Source organism: Herpailurus yagouaroundi, unplaced genomic scaffold (assembly GCF_014898765.1).
Source record: "Herpailurus yagouaroundi ecotype Mexico unplaced genomic scaffold, PumYag 569, whole genome shotgun sequence".
Taxonomy (NCBI): Eukaryota; Metazoa; Chordata; class Mammalia; order Carnivora; family Felidae; genus Herpailurus; species Herpailurus yagouaroundi.
Genome location: NW_024412786.1, coordinates 6522936 through 6535299, shown reverse-complemented (window position 1 = coordinate 6535299; position 12364 = coordinate 6522936). Strand labels below are relative to the sequence as shown.

The 12364-nt window shown below is 63.8% G+C and overlaps 1 protein-coding gene across 13 annotated transcripts in view; it reads left to right on the top strand.

Annotated features, from left to right (window-relative positions):
* Positions 1-12364, top strand: part of SHANK2 (SH3 and multiple ankyrin repeat domains 2) — a 469884-nt gene that overhangs the window by 178893 nt on the left and 278627 nt on the right. The gene's annotated exons all lie outside the window — the stretch shown is intronic.

Genomic DNA, 12364 nt, shown 5'->3' with positions numbered 1-12364 from the left:
CCACAAAGGGTTGCGCTGGCTGGTGGGAAGATTCCGGGACTGTGCCCGCCCCCCTCTGTGCCTTCTCCTGAACTTTGTATAGATGCTCGGTCAGAGGGAGACAGAGTGACCGTGTGACTCAGTGGGTGGTGACCGTCCCCCTTTGACACTGGGGCCCTCCTCTCCTCTTGCCACCCCAGATGCAGGCTCCGTACCCAGATCCGGTCCCGCGGGGTTAGGAGTGAGTCACGAACTTCAGAGGAATCCGGCCCTCCACCTGTGACCTCTCTTGTGCCCACGGGGACGCTTCTGCAATCCCACGGCGGGACAGGCGCTCTCCTGCCGTGCACTTGGAAAGCATCCCCTGTGGACCGTGGTGTCCGCTTTCTTGCCAACACGGACTCCTCGGCCGGCTGCCAGTTAGCCTCGGGCCTTCGTCCCACCCTCTGGTCCGGTGCCCCCGTTCCAGCCAGGGGGCTGGCTCCCAGGCCAGGGCCTGAAGGAGGAGGCTCGTGTGGGGGGGTCGCAGGGAGGGAACCAGGCCATCTCGTGGGCCGCTGGGCAGTGGGAGCCCCGCCTGCTCTCCCCACGAGCCTCCCAGCGGTTTCTCCTTCAGCTCTCAGGCGCGGCTGACTTCTCCCCTGAGCGTGACGTGAGCCCTCAGCACCCAGGCGAGCCAGGTTCTATAAAGCAGTGGCCCGTGCGCCTTTGAATCCTGGACTCTGCCCAGCAAAGTGTGCAGAGCTGTCCACGAGGCACGTGGAGCCTGGGGCTCACACTCACCCCAGAGCAGGCCCTGGCTGGGCTGCACACCCTCCCCGCCTGTCTGCCTGCCTCGAGCCCAAGGGGCCCCCGAAAGAGCCCTGTGCAAAGGGCGTCACCAGAGCCTCACTTACAGGCTCTGAGAGGTCATGCAGCCCGTCCGAGGTTGCACAGCTAAACCTCGGCACAGACTGAGCAGGACCGGCAGGGCGCGAGGCCCTTGAGGTCGCCCGTGCAGCGTCTCTGGAAGCCTTAGTGGATGGCCCGGCTGCCCCCGTCCGTGGTTTCCGCGCTGGCGGGCTGCACAGCAGAGGGCAGAGAGGCGAATGGGTCCCACCCCATCCTGTAGGGGCCCCAGCATAGTGGGGGAGATATGCAGACCGTGCTTACGTGCCACAGGGACAGTGCTGTGTCAGGAGGAGTGCAGGGGACACAGGAGGGCCACTCACGAGGGGAGAATGGTTGCGGACAGAGCAGGGTCGGGGATGGCTGCCCGGGATGTGACAGCGGCTGAGACCCCGCCCGACCCGGCTAGTGTGTGAGAAGCCGCATCGTGCAGGGGCTGGACGCCCCGGAGGAGGACAGAGACAGTGCAGACGCCGACTCTGTGGGAGTGGGGAGGAGAGGGGTGCCGGTACCCAGGGCAAGGCTGGGATTCCAGGCCCTTCTGCCGGGCTCCGGGCGTGTGGTCAGCTGCCGGGTCAGTGATGGGCCAAGGGCAGAGCCTGTCCCACCTGGGCTGGTGAGCGACCGTGGGCGACTTCCTGACCTGCCCTGTGCCCCGGGGGCTCCCGTGCGTGGCACCCAGCGTGCTGTGGGGGAGGAGGGAGACGGGGCCCTCGGAGTGGACATCGCTTCCTGTGCCACGTGCCCTTGTGGTCCTTGTACTCTTATTCCCAGATGCCATCTTCTGCACCCCGAGCTAGAGCAGAGCAGGCCAGGGTGGCCGTCAGGCCCCAGGGACACAGCCCGCGGTGGGCTAGCCTGAGTCTCAGAAGCGCCCAGTGCCTGGGTGGCCGAGCGAGACCCCGGTGAGACCCTGTGGTCCCGTCCTCCCAGGAGGCCCCGCGTCTGCAGGCTCCAGCCTCCCCGTGTGGACTCCCAGCCAAGCAGAAGCGGGATCGGGAGACGCACACAGTGCCGTCAGCCTGGTCATTCGACGCCTCCCCTGTCCCCCGGCTGTGCCGTGTGCTGGGCTCCCAGGTGAGCCGCCCACCCTCTGCCCATGGGTCGGGGCACCCCCCTGGCCGGCCGTGCTGCTGAGGGGAAGGCGAGGCCAGCACTGCCCCGGAGTGACAGGCGTTGGGGAGCGGGCTCCGAGACCCCTGTGAGTCTCAGCCTCTGTGTCTGTGAGATGGGTGTGAATGTACCCACCTCACCGGGCTAGTAGAGAGAAGGAAACCTGTCACAGGCCCGGCAGCCAGGAGCCATCACACTGGGGTTAGGGTCAGACCAACAGCCACAGCCTCTGTCCCGGGAGCCCCTCCGTCTGTCCCGGGTCGCTCACACCACCACTCAGGTTGGGAGGCAGCTGGGAGTCTGTGCCCTCCCCCGCTTGGGTTCCGTGTCTGTTCACCTGCTGGCCGGCCCGCCCAAGGTCTGCAGTATCCTCCTCCCTGCTCCCCTGCCCTTCGGGGTTGGCTTTTCCTGGATTTGGGGTTTTCCTGATGCTGCTGCCTGGTAGGAACTGGGCTGCCAGCTCAGCCCTGGAAGGAATTCATTTGAAGGTTAGATCGGTCACCAAGGCGTAATTAGTTCCTAAAATACAAATCGGCAGCAGGATCCGCTAACGAGGCGACGCACCAGGTGGGGACCGACCCGCCGCTGGCTCAGCATTGTTTCAAGCGCTCACTTTCCAGGGCCTCCTGGCACCTGTACAAGTTCTGATCAGGTAACACCTTGCTTGATCTCCAAGGTGGGGACCCGCCTATGCACCTGCCCAGATGTGCTCAGAAGTCACAAAAGTCAGGTTCTTGTGTTGAAATAAACTTGTCTCGGTGCCTACGATCCCTCCCAGCCGGGCTGCAGGGACAGGCATAGTTTCGGGAACCTGTTGTTTGCCCCGGGCCCCTCTGCTGATGTGGTCGGTGGTCAAGGGCCCCTGGCCTCCTCACCCTGGGCCTCTCTCTGCTCTGACACACTCACCGTCTCCCCGCCGGGCACACCCCCTGCCTCCAGACGTGCAGATCGAACACTCACTGCATGCGTGTGCAGGCGTGCCCGCGGGGGGAGCACCTCTTTGTTTCACTTACGTTTATGAGCCCGTGACTTCTGCCTTCCAACCATGGCAGAGCAGCTCATGTCAGATGTACCCTTCTCCTGATAACAGTGACAAACTCTGGACAGAACAAAAATAGTAACAACCATTCGTGGGCTTTGGCAGGAAACCAAAAGCAGGCAGAAGGTGGGGCCCTCAACAAAAGGGGAGTCTGTCAGACGAGAGGCATATTAATGAAGGATCACCCTGACAGAAAGTGACTTGAGGATGCAGTGGTTAGAGGTCAAGGTCAGGGTCAGACCTGCCTGAGTGGCTGGAAATAGAGGGGAGGACTCCTGGAAAGGCAAGAGCCCCAAATCTGCACATAAACTCTCATCGAATCCTGGACTGATTTCTGAACTAGCACGTGCAGGATGAGAGTCCAAGGGTCCTAGTGGAACACAGCAGCTTAAATCTCCGAGACCTGAGGGGAGACTTCAGTAGTTCCCGCACGAGGGAGACAGAGCGCTGAGTCCTGCCTCATTTGAAGAGCGTGGCAAATCCTTTGGGTTTTCTGCCTGAGACCTGGAAGGGCCCATGATGTCAGAATCTCATCCCAGGACCAAACCAACAGAGATGCTTCCCCCCAAAACTCAAAGCCACGTCTTCCCAGGATGGAGCGTTCTGCCAGTATTGTGTTCCCTGCCACAAAGACCCGACACCCTTCAGAGAAAAGGAACAGAATCCAGAATCTCTATAACACGTTAAAGATAATGGCTGACACAGAATCAAAAATTTCTAGACACGCAAAGACGCAGGAAAATGTGATGTGCGATCAGAGAAATTAACAGGAGCAGACCCACAGACGACCCAGGTGTCGAAGTGGCTGGTCAGGGATCAAAAATAACCAGAATGTGTATTTATAAGCCCCCACCTTGTGTCGGGTCTTGTGTCGTAGCCTGAAGATAGAAAGGTGTGTGCAGCCCCCTCTCCTGCCCCGTGACTTCCAGAAAGGCCCAGTTGTGCAGAGGGGGTATTCGGGGTGGGAAGCGTTCTAGAAGCAGATGTTTCACACAGTGAGGCAGAGTGAACCACTCAACCACCAAGTCCCGGACGGGAGGTAGAACGGTGCCTTCCCTGTTGAAGGCAGAAAGGAAACATACTTGTGAGGCTGCGACCTCGGTTCTGGTGATGAAGGGCGAACGAGACAGACTCAGCCTCTGGCAAGGTGACCTTGAGAGTGAGGGGCCGGAGCTGGATGGAGCCAGGGTGGGAAGGGCAGGTAACCCTGTCCGGCGGAGGGCGCGGCGAGGCAAGGGCCAGAGTTGTGTTCCGGGCATCGGAAGGGGTGGGCGGGGAAAGCCACAGTGATGTCCCCCGGTCCCCTGGGGGCCTGCGAGGGCACAGCGACGTGGTCTGCCTACACGGTACCCTTGTCGGTCCTGGCTGCGGTGACAGGGGGCCACAGCCGGCTTAAACAACGGGCATTTTTTTTCTCCCGGTTCTAGAGCCCGGGAGTCCCAGATCACGGTGCTGGCTGATTCGGTGCCTTGTAAGGACTCTTCCCGGTTCGCGGACGGCCCCCTTCTCGCGGTGTCCCCACACAGCGGAGAGAACTCATCTCCCCGTGGCCCCGTGGGGGCTTGGAGGCCTCACGTCAGCTCTACCCTCACGGCCCGAAAGCCTGTCTCCCAGCGCCCTCTCCCTGGGGGCTAGGGGCTTCACCATAGGGGATTTGGCGGGAACACAGACGCTCAGTCCATAGCGCATGGTCACTCTGGCCGCTCTCTGACCGTCTCGGGAGCTGGCTTTAATCAGATCGCTCTGTGTGGGGGGCCGCTGTGCGCGGCTGGCTCTCCAGCACGTCCTGAGACATGTGGGCGTTCTGGGGCTGCATCGGCTCTCTGTGTGGGCCTGGCGCCTGCAGTCCGGTCCCTAATGTACAGAGCAGTCGGGTGTGATGCGGGCAGGGGCCCTGCAGACAGCACCACCCTGGTGACTCACGGGGAAGCCGCCCAGCAAGCAGCATGGGAGCGTCCAGTCCCTGGGTTCCCCCGCGGCCTGCGCCCACTGGGTTATCCTGTGGGAGGTCCCTTCCTCTGCACCCGTGAACGGCCGTGGACACTGGGCCCTGTCGGCTCTAACTCTCTTCGGGGTGGGTGCTCGCCTTCGGGGAGGCATGGCGATGCACCTGAGGTCGCAGGCAGTGGGGGGCAGGTGCGGGGCACCGTCCTGGCCCCCCAAACCCAAGGCTTGCTGCTCCTGGTGGTACTCCAGGAGGCAGGTGCGTTTCCCGACCCTCCCCCTCAAGGATGAAGAGCCGGGCTTCCCGTGGGCCCCATGTGGGCAGCAGGCCATCCGTGGAGCGCCGTCTGCTGCAGCCAGGACTTGTCTATGGCCTCGGGAACTCGGGGCACCTGACTCCACAGTGGGAATCCGAGCAGAGCTCCTCCCCGAGTCTCGGGGAGCCCGTTCCCCACCCTTGTGCCCCACCCCCCCGTAGGGGAGGGAAGTCGGCAGGCAGCCCACCCCTGTGGGGCCCTCGCAGACATCTCACGAGCCCAGCGAGGTGGGGGCCGGCCTCCCCACTTTACAGATGGGGAAACTGAGTCCCACCCCGAGTCAGAGGCTGACCCAGGCAGGACTCCCCTCAGGTGCCATCACTTGGTAACACACAATGAAAAAGGGCCATTCCGGGTCAGCTCCTGCAGAAAGGGGGTGGCCCAGCCCAGTGACACCGGTGACGTTGGTGTTTGTAACTGGTGCCGTTTGTGATTGGCATTTTCCCTGCAGACTTGGAGATTTGCACCAGAGTCTTTGGGCGTCCTGCCACTCCCGGGGGGCTCTAGGAGTCATTCTTGGGGATCAGGGCTGGGTCTGAGTGATGGGGGCAGGGCAGCATCTGTGGTGGGCTGGTGCCTGCCCCCTGCTCCCTCCCACACTCATCCACCTGGTCACACAGCAGCCACCACACGCTGCCCCCGAGGACTCAGACGTGTGTGCCGGGGTCCCTCCCGGGAAGCCCTGCGGAGGACAAAGGGGGTCGTGTGGTGCCACAGGTGCAGGCTGGGTCCCGAGAACTCACCTGGGGATCCTGGGCACAGGGGATGCTGCGCTGTGTCCGGGAACAGGTGTCCTGTGACTGGCCGTGGGGGCCGGGGGTGACTCTGTTGAACAGACAGGGCGGGGCGAGCACAGGCGACTTGACTCACGGCTCTGAGCCTCAGTTTCCCCCATGAGAGGCCAGGCGTCCTCAGTCACCCAGCTGTCAGACGGGCCACCCGGGAAGTGGCTCGTGCTTCCGTTAAGCCCCGGCGCTGCCCTTGCCCCCACGCCTCCCAGTCAGAGCTGGCACGTGGGGTCCGTGGGACTCTGGCAGAGGCTGAGCTACGTGCAGGAAAGGGTAGGAGGTGCCGTTCGGGGCCGTGATCCTTCCGCAGTGCGCCTCGGGGACCCTCGCTCTCCGTGGCCAGCCCCGGTTCAACCCTCCTGAGCTCTGCCCCCCGCCCCCTGCGACCTTGGTCTTGGACCTAAATCCCGAGTCACGGTGTCACGGAACCACAGAGTTCCTGACCCCAGCCACCACCGGCACGGAGCCTGACCCGTCCCCGGAAGAGATCCAGACCCCGCGGGCATCGGAGGATCCCAAGTCGGATGCCCTCTGCCCCGAGTATCCGTGGGCCTCGACGGATCCTCCAGGAGCAAAGCCTCCCTCAATGGCCCTGGCTGCCGTGAACACTACAAACGCTGTAGGCACCTACATCTTTGTTCAAAGATAACCCCGCATTATTGCCGAGATGCCTTTTTATATCTCGCGTTATTTATAAAAGCGTGATTCATTTAACAATTATTGTGAGCTGGAGAAAGGTTGCCTACTAATATTTAAGCCGCAGTTAGCTGAAGCTGTGCGTGGAGGAAGCAAGGGCCGCTGTTCGGGGTGAGGTGGGGAGCGGGGGTAGGTGGGAAGGTCCGGCTCCCGCCCACACCTGCCCGGGCCCGCTGCCTCCCCGCCCCCGGCTTGGCCGCACAGCCTTGCTCTTGGCACTTGGTTTTTGCTTCTGTGACATAAAATAGAGGGTGTGGCTGGTGGGCCGCTGAGACCCTCTGGGGTTTTGTGTCTTCCTCTCAGCTCCCCAGGGGCCCCCTCTGTGAGGAGAGGACAGAGTCACCTCCAGGGGTTTGTGTTAAAAAGAAATAGACTCAGTCTTCCCTCTGTTTCCCCAGCCCAGCTCCACGCCAGCCTGCGCTCCCTTCTCCCTTCTCCCCACAAATAGGAGGAGAGGCCAGGCCACTTGGAAAGAGGAAGGAAACAGCCTCCATCTGGAATCTCAGGGTCTTGGAGAAATCATGGCCGAGCCCCAGCCTCATCGGCTCTGTCGGCCGGGATCTCTGTGGCCAGCAAGGGTCCAGTCTGACCCGTTGATGCAGGAAAGGAGGGTCACAGCTCCCCAAGGAGGCTGGAGAGCCAGGCCTGGCATCCAGCCACCCCTGGTTGCCCAGGGAGCTGGCAGGTCCCTGGCGGGATGCTCGTCCACACCCACTGGCTCCTTCCTCCGGAATCAGAGCGCTGCGCCCCGCGTCTGCTTGCCTTGAGTCTTGGCGGCAGGGAAAGTGGAGGGAGTGGCCCACGGCTCCCCGCAGCCCGCCAGGCAGGCAAGACTCGGGGTGGGGGCTGTGCAGACACAGAAGGGCCTCGAGGGCACCGGCCTGAGCGACATCCAGTGCACTTGTCCGTGGGGTGTGGGCGGACGCGGCCCCAGAGCCCTGCAGGGCAGACCTCCCCCTGGTGCCCGGGGGCCTCTGAGGAGGGGGGGGGCGGTGGGTGGCAAGAAGGGACAGAGAAGTGAGGTGAGAGGGAGACCAGCCCAGGGAGACCAGCCCGGTGTACCTGGTGAGGCGCCTCGGGACACGCCGAGCAAAAGCCGGGACTCGCACCTCGCTTTCCTTGGTTCATTCATCCATCCATCCGTTCATTCACATCCAGAGCAATGGGGGTCACCTCCGGTGTGCAGGGCGAGGGGGGAGCCGGGCATCCAACCTGCGTTTGAGGGCCTTGACATGCCCTGGAGCCAGGAAATCGCCTGAGGGCGCACTTCCGCTGCGCTGCGGGAGCCCTGAGGAGGGGTCTCTCCGTGGCCGGATGGGGGCTCCTCACAGACGAGGGGCGGGGTTGGGGCGGGGAGGTGGCTACGCCATCTGCTGGCAGATTTTGAGTTAAATGCCTTTACTCAGTGACCGCTGCCGACCCTGTGGTGCACGCACCGTAACGGATGGTGAGTGGCTGGGTCCTCGCGACCCTCCTGGGAGGTGGCACCATTCACAACCCATTTCAGGGAGGGTGAGGGGTGGTCCTCGGGCTGGACCTCGCCCCTAGAAGGTCAAACAGGAGCTCAGCGGCTCACGGCCAACGCCGGGAACGAGGTGGGCTGTCCCCAGCTACAGATGGGGAAATTGAGCCTGGGGCGCCCGGGGCAGCCCACGGCCGCCGAGGGCGGAAGACGCAGAGCCGGGCCCTCAGTCGGGCGGCTGGGGTCCCGCGTCTGGCTCCTCCCCTACACCTGGCACCGGACCCCGGCTGGGGGACTGTGCGCTGGGCGTCGTGGGCGCCGGACGGGCCCCGTTGCCAGGACCCCGTGGCACCTGCACAGCAGACGCCTCGCAAGGCGTGTTCATCACACCTGGCGCGTCCTCCGTGCCAGAACTTCAGAGCGCCTTGAAATGTTCTGATGTGCGAAGAGCCTTGTTTTACACGAGAAACGAAATTATTTTCAGCCTGTCGTCAGGCCGTTGTCGAAAGACGTGGCAAATACAGGGCTTCGAACGGAGGGTTTGGGCGGGTGGATCCGAGCTCGAGGCAGGTTGGTTGGCCGCGCGGGGCTGGAGGCTGCAGGGAACGGCCTGGGGTATTTTTATTGTGCGTTTGTGTATTTATGGTCTTGGGTTTCTCACCAAGGGGCTAGCAGCGGGGTTGGGCTGGTGGTCGGGGTGGGGCAGGGGGGGACAGGCTGGTGAATGAAGGGCCCGGCCAGGGGGTGACAGTTGGGGTTCACTTTGGGGGGACGCTCTGCCCTCCTGGGAGCTGTCCGGTTCGAGGCCCCCCCCCCCGTCTGACCTTCTCGTCTGTCCCCGGACGTCGAGTGTCCCCAACTCAGAGGATTCTTGCCCTCTGGGGTGGGCGGGCGAGCAGGTGGACGGAACCACCCCGTGGCATCCTGCCACCCGCCGTGTCACCCCAGCCCAGCTGGGCCCCAGCAGCGTGTGTTGTCACGTCTCCTGCACTCGGGGAACGGCAACACGGCCGGTGCAACCCACGGTGGTCACTCTCGGTCCTCCCTGGAGGACCCCCGGGCTCTGCCTTCCACAGACCTAAGGCTGTGGGGGCGGCGAAGTCGGACCCCCGTGGACCTCGCTCCTCTCAACCAGGGAGCCTCGCCGCCGGTGTCGGGGAGCCTGCCGGGGACTCCACAAGAAGGTTCCAGATGTCTGAGCCGCACCACGGGCTCTCCGGGAGCCTCGGGGAGAAGTGGGGGTTCAAACCCCGGCCTGCGTCTTTGTCTCAGTGTTTATGTTGGACCTTCAGCCCAGTTGTCCTCGGTCTGCTCGTCTAGGAGGGGAGGACCATGTTAGCGGATTGCTGGGCCCCGAGCCGACCCTCAGCGTGCCTGCCCCGCTCCGCCTCTGCTGCCTCAGCTTTCCAGAGAAGCTGGCGTCACCGCTGGGCGTCCAGGCCTCGTGGCTTGAGCGGGGAGGGCGTGACGTCTGTCCCTCCCGGAGAGCAGGTTGCCGTGGACGAGCACGTGGCTGGCGGCAGGACTGCTCCACGGGGCGGGGGCCGAAACACTCCGCTGGACGTGATTCCTGCAGATCTCGTCCCGTCCCGGCCAGCCGGGCAGGCAGGCTTCAGGTGCACGTGTGAGTGGAGGGTGCAGATAGATAGGCGCTGCGGTACCAGATGGCCGCGGCCCGTCGATCTCCAGTAAACGTTTGCACAGAAAAGCCTGTCCCAGAGCACAGAATGAAAAATGCCACTACAGATGGCTTTGCGTTTGTCGGGGCAGAATCTATGCTTTGTCCCTTCCGATTAGCATGTGGCAGACGCAAGCCTGTTTTCTGGCGAAGCGAAGGGAGATCCGCACACGTGGGCCCGGGGCCGGCCTTCGCCTCATGGTGAGGATGACGCAGCCTGTGTCTCGGAGCAAAAACCACTACACTCAGGTAGTGAGCTCCCTGTCACTGGAAGTGTTTAAGGAGGGTGTGCCTGCCAGTGGTGAGGGGGGGGGGCCCCGGGGGGGGGGGGGGCGTCCGGAGGGGGGGTTTCTGGGGGGCAGAGCCCCACTGAGGGCTGGGGACACAGTGGGCCTGCACGTGAGTGTGACAGACCCCCGGTTCCCAGTTTCTGTCAAAGTTTCAGTCAGATTCCCAGCAGCATATTAAACGCGTGTGAGGTTGTCGAAAGGCATCCTGTAGCTGAGGGGTGTTTCCCACAGTGCCCCCAATCCTATCATACCCAGAGTCTGGTCCCGTCCCCGCACCGGCCCCCTGGGCAGCCGAGAGGGAGACTAGCGATCTTTCCTGTTTGTTCGCTGCTGCATCCGTCCGTGGCCTGCACAGAGCCCACGGTTCACCAACGCTGGCGGGGATGGGATGGGATGGGTAGGGACGGGTAGGGATGGCGTGGAGAGCCGAGCCGCCCCTCTGCACCAGGCCGCAGCCTCTGCGTCCTGCTCGTGGGTCTCCGAGCCTTGTCTCCGCCAGGCTCCCTGCCCAGGGCCCAGCTCCGGGGCCCCACCGTTTCCCGCTTATGGGCAGGTGCCCCGTGAGGAGGACCGGGGAGGCCCCGTTTCCCGGCCGGGCCCCGTGTCAGGACCCCGTTCTGCTCCCCAGCCAGGGAAGAGGCTCCATCCCGTCCCCTCTGCTTTCTCGAGTTAGACAACGCGCGGGGCTTTCGCAGTGGCGCCCGGGAAGCCGCCTCTTCCCCACGCCCTTCCCCCAAGGTCAACGGCAGGGACACAGACGAAGTTTCGGAGGCAGCACCCGTCTTCGGCGAGGTGCCACCCTGGAGCGCACGCCCCTCCACTCCGCGGCCGGCAGCGGGGGTTGGCGAGGGAACTTGGCTCGGGATGTGGCTCCGTGCTTCTGGGAGGGTATCGACCAGAAACACATGGAGGCGGGTTGAGCAGCGCCGAGCCTCCCACTCTCCCAGAGGGTTCCCTGCGCTTTGGCGAGCTCTCTGGGCTCACGTGGCAGGGCCCGGCCTCTGCAGAGGAAGGAGCTCCCTTGGCTGTGCTGTCTCCGTGGGTCCCAGCCAGGTGGCACCCCGCCTGTGGCCGGCCCGGCCCCGGGAACCGGACTCGGCCACCTTGCAGACCCTACCACACCCACCCGGGGGGCGCCGCACGGTCTCCCCAAGTGGGAGCTGCTGTGTCCTCGGTGACACTCTGCACGGCGGGGTGGGGGGGTGGGGTGGGGAGAGATGCTTCTGGCAGCCGCTCAGCCTCGCCCCACGTGTCCAAGGACACCGAGCTCTGCCTGTGCCCCTACCCACCCCCCACCCCGTCAAGGATGTGGATCACGAGACAAAGCCCGTGGGGTCTCTGATGATAAAACGTGCCAGCAGCTCGCCTCAGAAATGGCTTGCGCTCCGTCGTGTGGATTCGAGACCCAGCGCGGTGGGCTGAGGGGGTCGCCCGGGGCCGAGCTGGGGCGCGGCTGGTGAGCTGTGTGACTTGGGGCGCTGTGGGCATGAGGTGGGAGACAGTGCCTAAGTGAGCAGCTACTACAGGGCCGTCACGGGGCGCGTCCCTGGCAGCCCTTCCCCACCGCACGGAGAGGCCGCTGGGCGAGGCGTCCGACCCCCTGGGCTGTCTTCCGCGGCAGACAGACAGACAGACAGACACACAGACGCCCGCGGCTTCTGGAGCTGCCATTTTTGTCGGCCCGAAGTATGTCGAGCACGTGGGATTCGACTTACATGTCCCCGTTGCTTTTTCCTCATCCCGTCTCCTCTCGCGCTCCCTGCCTTTTTAATTTCGGAAGCAGCTCTCTTAGCAACCGAGGGAGCGCACGCTTAATTACAGCCGAGCAGCAGGTGCATCGGGCGACAGAACCGGCTCCCCGGATGCTGCATTTCGTGTTTCAGGAAGCCCTCTCTCCTCGCCCAGAAACAACCCCAGCGCCCCTGCCTCGGCGGAGCACACGCACACGCCGCCCCTCCTCCGTGCGGTCCTCAGATAGGGCTTCCTCTCCCGGAGCCTCCCGGACTCCTCCCGGGGTGGAAATGCTCAGCACACGTGTAAAGGGACTTTGAAGACACAGTCATTTGATCAGCTGCCTGGAATCAGGGCGAGCAGGGGCGGGGCGGGGTGGGGGCGCTGGGGTTGTGTCTGGGCGAGGAGAGAGGGCTTCCTGAAACACGAAATGCAGCAT